Here is a 14,343-nt window from a genome sequence, read left to right on the forward strand (position 1 = left end):
GGTTTTATTCATACTTTTCTCTATTTCTGTGGAAACAATAAAAGCGCGGTGGCGACTCTGGTTTTATTGACGTTAAGCTTATCCATAGCTTGATGGTCATGAATTTACCGCTACATAAATTAAATGGTGACTATGTTGGGGAGTAGTCCTCAGTGGATTTAGCCTACTTTTTTATGTGTATATATTTGTATATTTGATGTTTGTATATTTTATTTGTGTGATATAATATGTCTGTTGTGCTTGGTGATCTCTGTATAGTGAGATAAGTTCTAACCCAAACTTGAGTTCAATTAAGATAGGAGGATGGTATAGTCATGTTCAACTTGTGTGGAGTAGTCCTTAACAAGTTGGCTTGAGACTCATCTACTTAGTAGAGACCTCTTTGGAGTTATTGATGTCACACAAGTTATTTGTGGATAGGCATTACTTTCTCTGATTTGGGGTCCGAGAAAACGAGGACCGTAGAACATTTAACCCAACTTGGCCTATTTAGGATGTAGTGCAGAGACTGTTCAGGTGTAGACCTGATCACAGTTGTTATGCGATACTACACTCAGACGAGTTTCTCTTGAGAATATTATGGGTTGATGAGTCAGTCATCCTAACTTATAATATCTGATAGATGGGATTAAGACTATGGGAACTTTTTAGAACATGATCTACAGGTTTTTATCCTTAGTAAACTCCTTTGGGGTGGTTCTTAACCTGACTCCATGCTCGTGACTCACAACAAACCCTTTGATTATTGGTTGATTCGATCAAGTCTTGTCAATATCAATGGAACTTGGGCGTTGATAAGGTGAAAACCATAATCCACCAAAATGGACGATTGATCTTGATGATGACTTGATCCATCCCTTGATCTTTGTTTGTGTTTTCCTTGTGTGTGATCCCTTGTTTGTGATTGTTGCATTCATGCATACATGCGCACCATAACATTCATCACAAAAAAAGTAAAATTTCAAGGAACTAAGGTTTTATTTACAAATATTTTCAAACCATGGATTGTGGATGAAGGAACACAAAGAAGTATAGTTTCAGGTGTCCTGATTTGAAAGAGTTAAGGAAGTTGTTATCCTTTGTATTAGATCCCTTGGACTTCAAGCAACGTCATGGAAAGCTTTTGTCTGTATTATCTACTGATGTGGTTAAAGGACTTCTGAGTGTTTTGGTTCAGTTCTAATATCCTATCTACCGATGCTTCACTTTTCCCAATTATCAGCTTGTGCCTATGTTAGAGGAGTATGCCCATATCTTGGGAATACCCGTATTTGACAAGATACCTTTCAGTGGATTATAGGAGATTCCCATATCTCATGTCATAGCTGAAGCTCTTCATCTGAAGAAATCTGAGATTGATGCTCATTTGATTTAAAAAGGAGGTATTCTTGGGTTGACTTTTGAGTTCCTCATTGGTAAATCTACTGTCTTTGCTCAAGCCGGTAGTATGGATGCTTTTGAAGCCATCTTTGTATTACTCATCTATGGTTTAGCTTTGTTCCCTAACATTGACGATTTTACTGATGTTAACACCATTAGAATCTTCTTGATTCGAAATCATGTTCCTACTCATTTGGGTGACATGTATTTCTCTTTGCATTTGAGGAATTCTAAAGGTGATGGTGCTATTGTGTGATGTGTTCCTCTCCTGTACAAGTGGTTTATTTCACACTTGCCTCCGAGAACTGCTTTCGTGGAAAACCGACAATGTTTACGGTGGTCTCAGAGACTTATGTCCCTCACTAATGATGATATTGTTTGGTATGATTCTGCATTGAGTAGCTTGGACATTATTGATAGTTGTGGTGAGTTCTCTAATGTTCCTCTCATTGGTACAGAAGGAGGAATCAACTACAACCCTGCTTTGGCTCGTAGTCAACTTGGGTTCCCCTTGAGAGATAAACCTAATAACACTCAATTAGAGATCTATTCTATCAAGAGGGTAAAGATCCCCAATATTTGAAGCAGAGGATGATGCATGCTTGGTATAATGTGTATAGGAAAGGAAGATCTGAGCTTGGTCCATGCAACTGTGTAGCTTTGGAAGCTTACACTATTTGGGTGAAGAAGAGAGCTTTGGAGTTGAAGATGTTGTATGCTTGTGAAAGACCTATGTCTATGGTTATGGCTGAGCCATCAACTCTCCCTAACCAAGACATACAGGAGTTGGAAGACGTACTCACCAAGATGAAGCAAGAGAAAGATATGTGGGAAGAACGGTTCCATGCTTTGAGCCAAAAGCATGAAGAGTTGCAACTTGAGTCGAAAGACAAGGATGCGCTTATTGATATTCTTGAAGACCGAGCAATAAAGAGACAAAGAGAGCCAAAGGGTTTGCCTTCCTCTAGTATGCCTCAGCCTTTCGGTGCTTGGAAGAAGATTGTTGATTAGCTAGTTCTTGAGAAAACTCGGATGAAGACATCCTTTGAGTCCGAGATTCGACGCATCCGAATGAAGTATGCACCCATAGCCAAGTCATCTAGTGCAGTTACTAAGGGATCCTTAGGATGATAGTTTCCTTTTCTCTTGTATTTGTATTTTTGTTTCTGAAATTATACTCAATATAAGCCTTCCAAATTTTATGAATAAAAAGAGATTTTGTGATCAATCAAATTGTTATTATTTGAATATATATTTGCAAACAGGACTTCGTATGTTCCTTGAAATTAAAAACAATCAAAACATTGCATTTCATGCATCATTTGCATAACAGGTTTCTGTCTCCAGATGTCTTATCAGTTCTTCTTTTGTGCATCAGCCAAGTTGACTCACCTCTATAACACTCGCGCTAATCAACTGAAGATCATTGAGCATCTAGAGCAAGAGAACCGAGAGCTGAAGGGTGAGATTTCCATATTAACGGCTATGATGGAATCTGTGATTGCTAACCAGAACCAATCATCACCAACTCCTGCAACTCCTCCCCAGAGGACTGTTATTTCTAAGGTTGCTACCTCAACTATTTATGTTGCTGCTTCCAGTCAATCTATTCCTTATATGCCAGTTGGGTTCCCTTGGGGAATGTCATCAAACTTTATGCCAGAAGGGTATGCACCCGCCTTTGTTTCTCTGTCGGCATCTAGCCCGGTCATTTCAGTACCTCATCCTATTATTCACACTTTTCCTCGTGTTGAGGACACTATGTACCACTCTGAGCCGTCTGAGGGTCCAGATGTGTATGAGAAGATGGATGAGATGAAAGATCAATTCTTTGAGCTGCGTAAAGAGTTGAAGACTCTGAGAGGAAAAGACTTGTTTGGGAAGAGTGTCGTTGAACTCTGCTTGGTCCCCAATGTTAAGATCCCGTTGAAATTCAAGGTCCCCGACTTTGAAAAGTACAAAGGGAATACTTTCTCACTATGCCATCTTGTGATGTACGCCAGAAAAATGTCTACTCAGGCTGATAATGATCAGTTATTGATTCACTATTTCCAAGACAGTTTAATTGGAGCTGCTTTAAGGTGGTATATAGGTCTGGACAGTGCAAGCATCCGTACTTTCAATGACTTAGGTGAGGCCTTTGTCAAGCAATATAAGTATAACGTGGATATGATGCCCGATAGAGACCAATTAAGGTCTATGTCTCAGAAAGATAAGAAAACATTCAAAGAGTATGCCCAGAGATGAAGAGAGCTTATCGCCCAGATAAGTCCACCTCTTGAAGAGAAAGAAATGACAAAGATCTTCTTGAAGATGATGAGTTCGTTTTATTACGAACGTATGATTGCAAGTGCCCCCAATGATTTTACCGAAATGGTAAACATGGGGATGAGGCTAGTAGAAGGAGTCCGTGAAGGACGTCTATCTAAAGAAGAAAAAGCATCATCCAGGAAGAAATATGGTGGAAGTTTCTCCAAGAGGAAGGAAGGAGAAACTAATTCAGTGTCAGTGGGGAGGTAGAGGAGGCCTCATGTCAGAAAGAGTTCTCAACCTCGTCAACATCAGCATCAAGTTTCCTTAGTAATTCTAGTGTTTTCCAACAATTCCAACAATCAATCAGTTCCAATTCAACAACAACATCAACAACAATTGCAACAAAGAATCAACAACAACAACAATAATAATCATCAACAAAACTTCGAGAGGAAGAAGGTTTCCTTTGACCATATTCCTATGACATATGCAGAATTGTACCCATCATTGGTCCTTAAAAATCTCATTCAACCAAGAAATCCTCCGCAAATTCCTGAGCCACTACCATGGTAGTTCAAGCCTGATCTTCATTGTGCTTTTCACCAGGGAGCCCCTGGATATGACATAGAGAGCTGATATCCATTGAAATATGAGGTTCAAAAGCTTGTGAAGAATGGTATGGTGTTCTTTGAGGATAGAGCACCGAACGTAAAAGCCAATTTGTTGCCTGCTCATGGTAACGCTTTTGAGGATAGAGCACCGAACGTAAAAGCCAATCCGAAGATCTCTGGTGGAGATACATAAGACTTTGTGCTTAATCAGTGACTGTGAACATGACCATGTTGGTTGTGTCATCTGTAGCATGAACCCCCGTGGATGTATGGTCATCAAGAGGGATATCCAGAAGTTGATGAATGAGAATGTAATCTAGATTCAACAGTCGAGGGATATGGGAGATGTGAATGTTATTGTACCAGTGTTTAAGACCCCTGAGCGGGTAGTTATCCAGTTTGATAGTAGCAACAGTAATAATGTTAATAGACCGATATCACTATTGGTTATACGGTTAGCGGGCCTTGTCCCTTATGCATCCGATAAAGTTGTGTCATGTCAATATAATGCCACCATGATTGAAGATGGTCAAGAGGTTCCTCTACCAATTACAGACTTCGTGGTAAACATTGCAAATATAGCAAAGGTGACCCGTAGCGGTCATGTATTCAGTCCAGTGTTTCCGAAGATTGTGGAAGATGTTTCAGCAAGTAAGAAAGCATAGATTCCAGAAGTGAATCCGGTTAGTGCTCTAATGTGTCAGTCTGGTGAATCCAACAAATTGAAGACCAACAATGATGATGAAGTGCTAAAGTTGATCAAGAGAAGTGAATTCAATGTTATGGAGCAGCTGCTTCAAACACCGTCAAAGATCTTCATGCTGTCACTGCTAATGAATTTCGAAGCGCATAGAGAAGCATTGCAGAAAGTGTTGGAACAGGCTTATGTTGAGCATGATGTGACAGTGGATCAGTTTGACCATGTAGTTTCCAACATAACTTCTTGTAATAACTTGAGTTTTTATGATGAAGAGCTTCCTGGGGAAGGCAGAAATCACAACTTGGCGCTGCACATTTCTATGAATTGCAAGGAGGACGCTCTGTAGAATATTTTGGTTGACACTGGGTCATCTTTGAATGTGTTACCAAAATCAACTTTATCAAGACTCTCTTATCAAGGTGTCCCAATGAGGTACAACGAAGTAATTGTCAAAGCATTCGATGATTCTCGTAAAACTGTCATTGGTGAAGTGGACCTTCCAATGAAGATAAGTCCGAGTGATTTCCAAATTACTTTCCAGGTAATGGATATCCACCCGGCCTATAAATTCTTGTTAGGAAGGCCATGGATGTTGGTGTAAGCCCTAGAGGCCAATACTTTTGGTACTTGTATCGAATTATTTATTAATAATAAAAGGCTTTTTCTTTATTATGGTTGTTTAATAAAGTCCCTAGAATAGCTAGTCCGTTTAATGTATCAAGTGTGACTTAATCATGAGATCACATTAAACATAAGGACATTATTCTTAAAGTATCCATAGTCGAGCCTTATTGTGAAATGGGATAACATTAAAGCATTAAGACTATTATGTATATAGACTGATGATCACATCTCATGGATCATGGATAAGGAGTTATCAAGTCTTAAACATAGGTATGAATATTAAGAGTAATATTTATACTGGATTGACCCTCTATGAGAATACTATATAGAATGTTATGCAAAGTGTCATAAGTTATTCTCATGGTGATAATGGTGTATACCACCTGTCGCAACCTGAAAAATACAGTGCGCAAAAAAAACAACCGGCGAAAGAAAAAGACAGAAGAGTCGCCACCGTGCGTTATTCATCCCAAAGGAGGGAAAGGAAACGCTCGAAGTAAACCTGAAAAAGGAAAGGACAAGACGGGGTCTCGCAACCAAATCTTGGGTTCGGGAGTCGGTTATGCGAAGGGAAGCTATTAGCACCCCTACGCATCCGTAGTACTCTACGGGATCCACTTTTGTAGTTTTCGTCTAAAGGGTGTGAGTTTATCTTGTGCTGTTTACCAAAAAAAAGGGTTAAATGAAAATGACTCGCGCGGATGTCGCATCCACTGCATACGTATCTCACCTGAATATGAGAATCAGAGTCTTTGTAGCTCGGCTGACCTATGGGTTGGGGGATGTGTGCTCGCTAAGACATCGCGTCTTATGCCTACGTATCTCATCTGGAATGAGAATCAGAGCAAGCTGTAGTTCGGCTAACTACGGGGTTGTGGATTGGGTTTTGGACGAACGACGTCACTACGCAATCTACCGGATGCTCGACCTTTGGAGACTTACTCGCCTGTAGTAGAAGGAGTAAACGTGTGTTATGGAGAAGAAAAATCAATGAAGGGTTTGTTTGCATTGTAGGAACGCGCATGCAAAAGGGTAATGAGGATAAGACCTCATAGCTCTTAACCCTGGACAAAGGAACCTGCATAAAGTAAACACAAAAACATTGCCTCCTATCGAGGTCTTCGAGCTAGGAAAGCAGTAAAATGCGGGAAAAATGTAAAAGCACCACGCGGATAAAGATCCGAAGTAACAACAATTAGAGGAATGGGAAACCCTGAGATCCTTCCAAGCTAACATCATCAAAGAAAGTGGGTCAGTACAGGTAATCGGAATGAACCTCCAGGGGTTATCCCACAAATAAAGTGGGAAACCACGCAAGTTATCCCTGCAAAAGTCATGTGAGCCCTCACAAAAACTCAACAAAAGGGTTAGTGAAACACCATAAGCATTTTTTTCATGGATAACAATATGGTTTCAGAAACCTCAAACCCTGTGGCATACACTTCAGAAATCATGTGATTAAACATTCAAGGTATAGGTTTCACCCATTCATAATACATCACACATTTAGAACATTCAAATTGAAGGCGTAAAATAATGGGAATAGGGCAAACCTGATTGGAGAGCTTGATTGAAATTGAGTTGCACCCATGAGGCCCTTCAGGGTTTGGAGGCTGCTCTGAGTTCTCTGTCAGGTTTCTCTTCAGGTTTTGTCCAGGGTTTTGTTCCAAGGAAACCTCAGAGTATTTTGCTTCTCTTCTTTTTTCTCAAGTGAAGCCTTGGTATTTATAGACTGAATTTCATGGTTTTGTGGGCTCAAATGAGAGAGACCCAAGTCCAAAATTTTTTATTATATTTTATTTATTTTTTTATTATTATTATTATTATTTTATTTTATTTTGTAAAAAAATATTTATTTATTTATTTTCGTTTTTTATTTATTTTCGTTTTTTTTTTCGGATCTAATTCTGATTGACATGATGAAATGCAATATGAAATGCTAAATGAATGCATGAATGAGGAGGGCAAATTTTGGGGTGTTACAACTGCCCCTATTCAATCATCAGTTAAACCGAGTAGGATGAAAGCAAACAGCTTATCAGACAAACGGGGTGAACTGTGATTGAATACCAAAGACAGACCGAAAATTTGCGCTCCGAGAACACCACAAAAACGCGGAAATACACCGTGCTGTTTATTTTTCTTCCGATCCTCTGGCTTAATCTGGAGTTTCGATCCTCTGGCTGAACCTATACTCAATTTAGTCCTCTGGTTGGATATTAATTTTGATCCTCGGGCTGGATACGATTTTGATCTTCTGGCTAGATCTTCTTCGATCTTCTGGCTAGATCTCCTCCGTTTCGATTCTCTGGCTGAATCTATTTCCTTTGATTCTCTGGCTGAATCTACTTCGATCTTCTGGCTAGATCTGAATTGTTGCGATTTTCGATCTTCTGGCTAGATCTTCTTTGTTTCGATTCTCTGGCTGAATCTACTTCGATCTTCTGGCTAGATCTGGATTATTTTGATGATAAATTCCCGTCATTAGGATCCCGCATCTGAGGCATGCGCTGGTTGACCCCCTTTTGAAATCTACACCCAACCTTCATATTAGATATGCAGCTTCGAGAATATTCCACTTTTGGGCTTCGTACATATTCTTCGGGCTAGAACATGTTGTAACGACTCCTCAATTAGACTTGGGCTTGCTGGGGAAATAAAGCTTGTAGGCGACTTCACTGGGGAATCTTCAAATTGAGCCTTAGGCTGGCTCACTGGAACACGATTCTCAGGCTGAATCTTCGAAATGACCCTCAGGCTGGATCACTGGAACACGATTCTCAGGCTGAATCTTTGAAATGACCCTCAGGCTGGATCACTGGAACACGATTCTCAGGCTGAATCTTCAAAATGACCTTCAGGCTGGATCACTGGAACACGATTCTCAGGCTGAATCTTCAAAATGAACCTCGGGCCGGATCACTGGAACACGATTCTCAGGCTGAATCTTCAAAATGACCCTCAGGCTGGATCACTGGAAAACGATTCTCAGGCTGAATCTTCAAAATGACCCTCAGGCTGGATCACTGGAAAACGATTCTCAGGCTGAATCTTCAAAACGATCCTCAGGCTGGATCACTCACGCTTGATCCTCTGGCTGGATCTCATGACCTTGGTTGTAAAGTAATTCTTCAGTCTGCTTGGAAGAACCTGTTTATCAGCTTATGTGTATGCTTGATATGATATGCATGCAAATGCAAATGTTATGCATGGTGTAAAAAGAAATCTGCTTGGGGAAGAAAACTCCGGTAGGGAACAGATCGTTGTATCAATCCTTGAATGCTCTGTGGGGAATGATCCGTCTGCCGGGACCAATGAGCCACCAAAAATAAATTGGTTGCTTGAAAAGTTGACCTTGCGGGGGGAGTATCAACTATGGAAACTTTGTTCGGCGAGGCTCTGTGAGGAGAGTCTGTGGGGAAAACACTTCTTGGGGAAATGTCGTAGGAAACGGCCTTTGCTGGGGATATGAACTTGCTAATCGCCCTCAAGCTGGGGATTAACAAATTTGTTAAAAATAATCTGCTGGGGAATGAGATGAACACTGGGAACGCCACCCTCTCATCTGTTGGTTATGCAACCACTCCGCTGTTGCTAGGAAGATACAGTCTGACACTGTCAACTCCGCTGGGGATATATAGTCTGGATACTGTCAACTCTACTGGGGATAGACAGTCTGGATACTGTCAACTCTGTTGGGGAACATGCTCTGCTGAGGAGAGACTTTGTCAACCGCTTGGGGATGAGGATTCATGACTTGGCATCCGGTTCCTGTGACCTGCAACCAAAAATACACGTATGCCTCGGGGGAATTACTCGGTTTGAATTCACCGTTCGGGATTAAGCACATTCAAAGCAATTTTAAATGTTTTCCTGTGCAAATCATCTGCAAAAGCCACCATTATGTTCATATGCAATATGTTTTATCAAAAATTCGGACATTTTTGCAAACAAACTGATAAATGAAAAATAAAGAGGCTCTTTAACTGAATTATTCGACTCTTAATGGGGAGAAAATTTGTGCCAGGAATAGGCGAGGGTATCAGGAAGCTGATCCCTGAAAAGAGGTGATCGCTATAAAAAGAGAACTATCCTAATGACAACGGGGATACGGGGTCCCACTGAGTTTCGACTCTGCTATGACTCGTATGTCCTCAAGACGCTCTGCTCATCTTGCTTTCTGAAGTGGATGATTAGTCGATCTTTAACCTTCGAAGATTGCCGGATTGAATGAAACGGTGATATAACACTGATGAACTCAGATCACAGTCATTCGCTTATTCCCTAACTTTTGCCTGGATCGCCCCCTTTTCGGGTTTTCAATCCCTCGGGATACCCATTTTTGCCTGAGCCGCCCTTTTGGGTTTTCGACTCACCGGGTGTACTCTTTTTTTATATCCCTAATTTTTGCCCGAACCTCTTTATTCTCTTTTTTTTTTGGTTCGTCGGGATGCCCTTTTTTTGCCCGGACTATTCTTTTTATCGTCCAGCGGGTCTATTTTATGCGAAGTATATTTTTTTTTAACTGCGTCTGAGTTAATAGGGGACGGAAATCCTTCGCCATTCATGGTTGTTAGCATCAAAACTCCGCCATAGAAAATCCTTTTAACCACGTACGGACCCTCATAGTTCGGTGTCCATTTGCCCCTGTGATCTGTGTTGGGAGGAAGAAATATTTTGAGTACCAATTCACCGACTTGATACCCCCGAGGGCGCACTTTCTGACCAAATGCTTTCTTCATTCGTCTCTGATCGAGATACGTCAATTATGGGTACGTAGTTCCAGCATAGCACCTTAATCATCGAAGACAAGGTAAACAAAGCATCAGCAAATTGGTTTTCTTCAAAAGAAAATTAACAATCTTCTCGTGTAGTCTCTGTAAGGAACCAGATGAGGCTGAGGTGTATACCATTTCCCGTTGGTTTGATTGATGACCAAAGCTGAATCCCCGTATACATCCAGGGTTTTAATCTGTATATTGACGGCTTCCTCAAGTCTTAGGATACAAGCTTCGTATTCGGCTTCATTGTTGGTGCAGGGAAAAGTTATTCTGGCACCAAATGGCATATGAACCCCCTTCCGGTGTGATCAACACTATACCAACTCCGCGACCATTGACGTGGACCGCCCCATCAAACATCATAACCCATTTGGATTCAGGGTCAGGCCCCTCCTCCGGGAGTGGTTCCTCTCAATCTTTCGATTTGAGAAACATGATGTCCTCATCAGGAAAGTCAAACCTCATAGGTTGGTAATCATCAATCGGTTGCTCTGCAAGATAGTCTGACAAGACACTTCCCTTGATGGCTTTTTGTGAAGTGTATTGGATGTCATACTCTATCAGTATCATTTGTCACCTAGTAACCTTTCCGGTAAGTGATGGATTTTCAAAAATATACTTGACTGGATCCATTTTTGATATCAATAGAGTCGTGTGAGTCAACATATACTGTCTTAGTCGGCGAGCAGCCCATGCCAAAGCGCGGCAAGTTTTCTCGAGCAATGAGTATCTTTGTTCACAGTCGGTAAACTTTTGCTAAGGTAGTATATTGCATGCTCTTTTCGACCTGACTCGTCATGCTGACCGAGCACACAACCCATTGACCTTTCTAACACAGTCAAGTACATGATCAACAGTCTTTCCTCTCGGCCTGTAGACTGGCCCCGATCTTGATCTCTTTCTTGTCGTCTTCGGTACCAACGTTGATGGTCTCAACCACCTCCTGATAAGGTGTAATAGCTCGGTCCTCCTGTTTCAACAATCTGGCTAACCCTTCAGGCAATTCACAATCTTCCTCAGCCCCCTCTTCGGCTTGATAGATAGGATTGTCGAAGTCATACTTGGCCATAGCAGTGTCGTTAGCAGTGAGATCCGAGTGGTCGGCTCTGCATGATGGAGGATCATGCTTTACCTTAGAATGAGAGATTTTTTTTTTGAAAGAAAGGAAAAACGAAAAAAGAAACATTGCCATTTTTTTTTGTAAAAAGTAAAAAAACTGAAAGAAAGAGAACACAAAATTGTTTGCAAAAGCCGTCCTTTATTGATGATAAAAATAATTGCGAAACGTAACTAAATGGATGGCCCTACAAATGAGCCGTTACACCTTGGGCAAAGTGTAAGACTTTATTATGCATGTAATAAAGGAAAACAATAAAAATCACTCTTTCAGCAGAGTAACCCGGACGGTTTTTTTCAGACGACCAATTGTCGAGCTTTTCTCCCGGGACACACGGGCGAATCCAGCTATCTAAGTCACAGTCACTGTCAGCCTTGTCTTCATCTGCAGCATTGACGATGTGGGGAGGAACCAAACCCCCGCTGGAGAGAGTACCGGTTTCATTCTTCTGAGATCCCGGAGCATACCCCAATCCAAACTTGTCTTCTTTGATAACTGGCTCCACAAATTTGCCCCAGCCTTGGGCATTACCAGCTTTAACCACTTCGACAACTTGCTTGTATGAAGAGATAGAAGTCCCGACCTTCTCAAACTCAGGTGAAAAGACAGCTTCGGGCGCGACCTCATTGATGTTTGTAGTTTCGAAGCCCTGACACAGCATCTCATGCATCTCGCCGTCCATCTCTACATACTTAAATGTAGACAGGTGGCTAACAAAAATATCCTCTTCACCACATACAGTGACGATCTGACCTTCTAGTTCATATTTGAGCTTCTGGTGGAGGGTAGAAGTAACAGCACCGGCAGCATGAATCCAAGGCCGACCTAGCAGACAGCTGTAGGCAGGCTGGATATCCATCACATAAAAGGTGCTCTTGAACACCTGCGGTCCAATCTTAACTGGCAACTCAACTTCGCCAAAAACAGCTCTCTTAGAGCCATCAAAAGCCCTCACAACTAAGTTACTTGGCCTCAGGATGATGCCATCGCAATCCAACTTCATTAAGGCTTTCTTTGGAAGAACATTCAGAGAAGAGCCTGTATCAACCAAAACATGGGAAAGCACCACCCCTTTGCACTCCATTGTGATATGCAAGGCTTTGTTGTGATTCCTGCCCTCAGGTGTCAGGTCATTATCGGTGAAACCTAGCCCCCGGCTAGCGTTTACATTGGAAACTACCGACTCCAGCTGGTTAACAGTTATCTCCAGTGGAACATAGGCCATATTCAGTACTTTCAACAAGGCTGCTCTGTGCGCCTCAGAGCATAGCAATAGTGAGAGAATGGAGATCTTTGAGGGTGTCTGATTTAGCTGGTCGACTACCTTGTAGTCACTTTTCTTGATAATCCTCATAAACTCATCCACTTCCTTCTCGAATGCGGTCTTAGGAGGATCTTCCTCAATAGTAACCTCTTCGGTGGATACCTTTTTCCCTTTAGCCTTGGCAGCTGCCTCGGCTTCAGTATTCGCGCGTAATGTTGATGGTGCAAATAGGCGTCCACTGCGAGTGAAGCCACCAACCCCTCCAACATTGTCTACAACGGAGCTACCAATGTCAATGTCTTCTTGGTTAACTTTCTGCCCCTGGCAATAGATATCAGCCCCATAGTGCCACGGGATAGCACTGTCTTTCTCATACGGAACAGGTCCTGGTACCGTGATGGTGATTGGACCAACCAAAGTCGGTTGAGGGCTGTCAGAGTAAATTGCGACTGGTGTTGAACTTTCGATGTTCACCGCTGCTGGTTCTGTACTTTCTGGGAAATATATTGTTGTCGGAGCGAGTCTCTCGGGAACATATATTTCTTCAGGAGTGAAATAAAACGTCACCGTCGATACATCATTCTTCACCGGACGGGCCTGATCGAACTGAAGACAACCTTCATCTATCAGCTGCTGAATACCCCTTCTCAAACTGTCACATCCGTTTTCGGCAGCTTGACAATTTCTGCATTCTTCCCCACAGCCCGGGAAAATCTGTCCTTTCAGAAGTCGGTCTTTAACCACCGATAGCGAAGTCTTCACCTTAGTCACATCAGAAACCATATTCAAAGTTTCCCCACTATCAACAGCATTAATCCTCTGCCCACCGTGAGCCGGCATCGGGTTTTGGATAACATTAGGCACCAGAGCAAAATTGATAGCCTGGGCATCTCTCAAATCTTGTACCTTTAACTGGAGAGCCTTGCAATTATCTGTAGTATGGCCAGGTGCATTGGAGTGAAAAGCGCATCTGGCGTTGACATCATAACCTCTAGGCAAATTATTGGGATCGATTGGTGGGGCCAGAGTTCTCAATGTAACCAGATTCATGTCAATCAACTTGGGAAGTAATATTGAATAAGGCATTGGGATTGGCTCGATGACCTGGTCTGTCTGCCTTGGACGTTGTTGATAGTGTCTCTGCTGACCCGGATTACCTGCTTGTTGTTGATTGTTGTACCTGGGTTGTTGTTGCGGATGATATTGCGGTTGAGGAACAGGTGTTGGAATAGTGACTGCGGCCACTTGATCTTGATAATAATTAGGGCGTCCTTTACTCCTGCCTCTGCCGGCATACACAACGCTTGCCTCGCCTTCTTTTCTTCGCTGACCGTTACCAGCTGTAACACCTCAAAATTTGCCCTCCTCTCTTGGGACTAGCATTAACATATTTGCATTGCATTTTAAGACATTAGGCAGTTCATGTTGCATATCATGTGGTTACATTATGCAAGCCATTCTCCCAAGTCTTGATCAGAAGATGAGGAAGTCAAAAGTGCAAGCCTAGGTTACTGACTGATCATGGCCATCTGAGGATTGGGCCGTGAATTAGGGTTTCATGATTCTCAAGGGTATTGGTCTTCATATTGATTGAATTGATACATCATCATCAT

Source organism: Lathyrus oleraceus, chromosome 5 (assembly GCF_024323335.1).
Source record: "Lathyrus oleraceus cultivar Zhongwan6 chromosome 5, CAAS_Psat_ZW6_1.0, whole genome shotgun sequence".
NCBI lineage: Eukaryota > Viridiplantae > Streptophyta > Magnoliopsida > Fabales > Fabaceae > Lathyrus > Lathyrus oleraceus.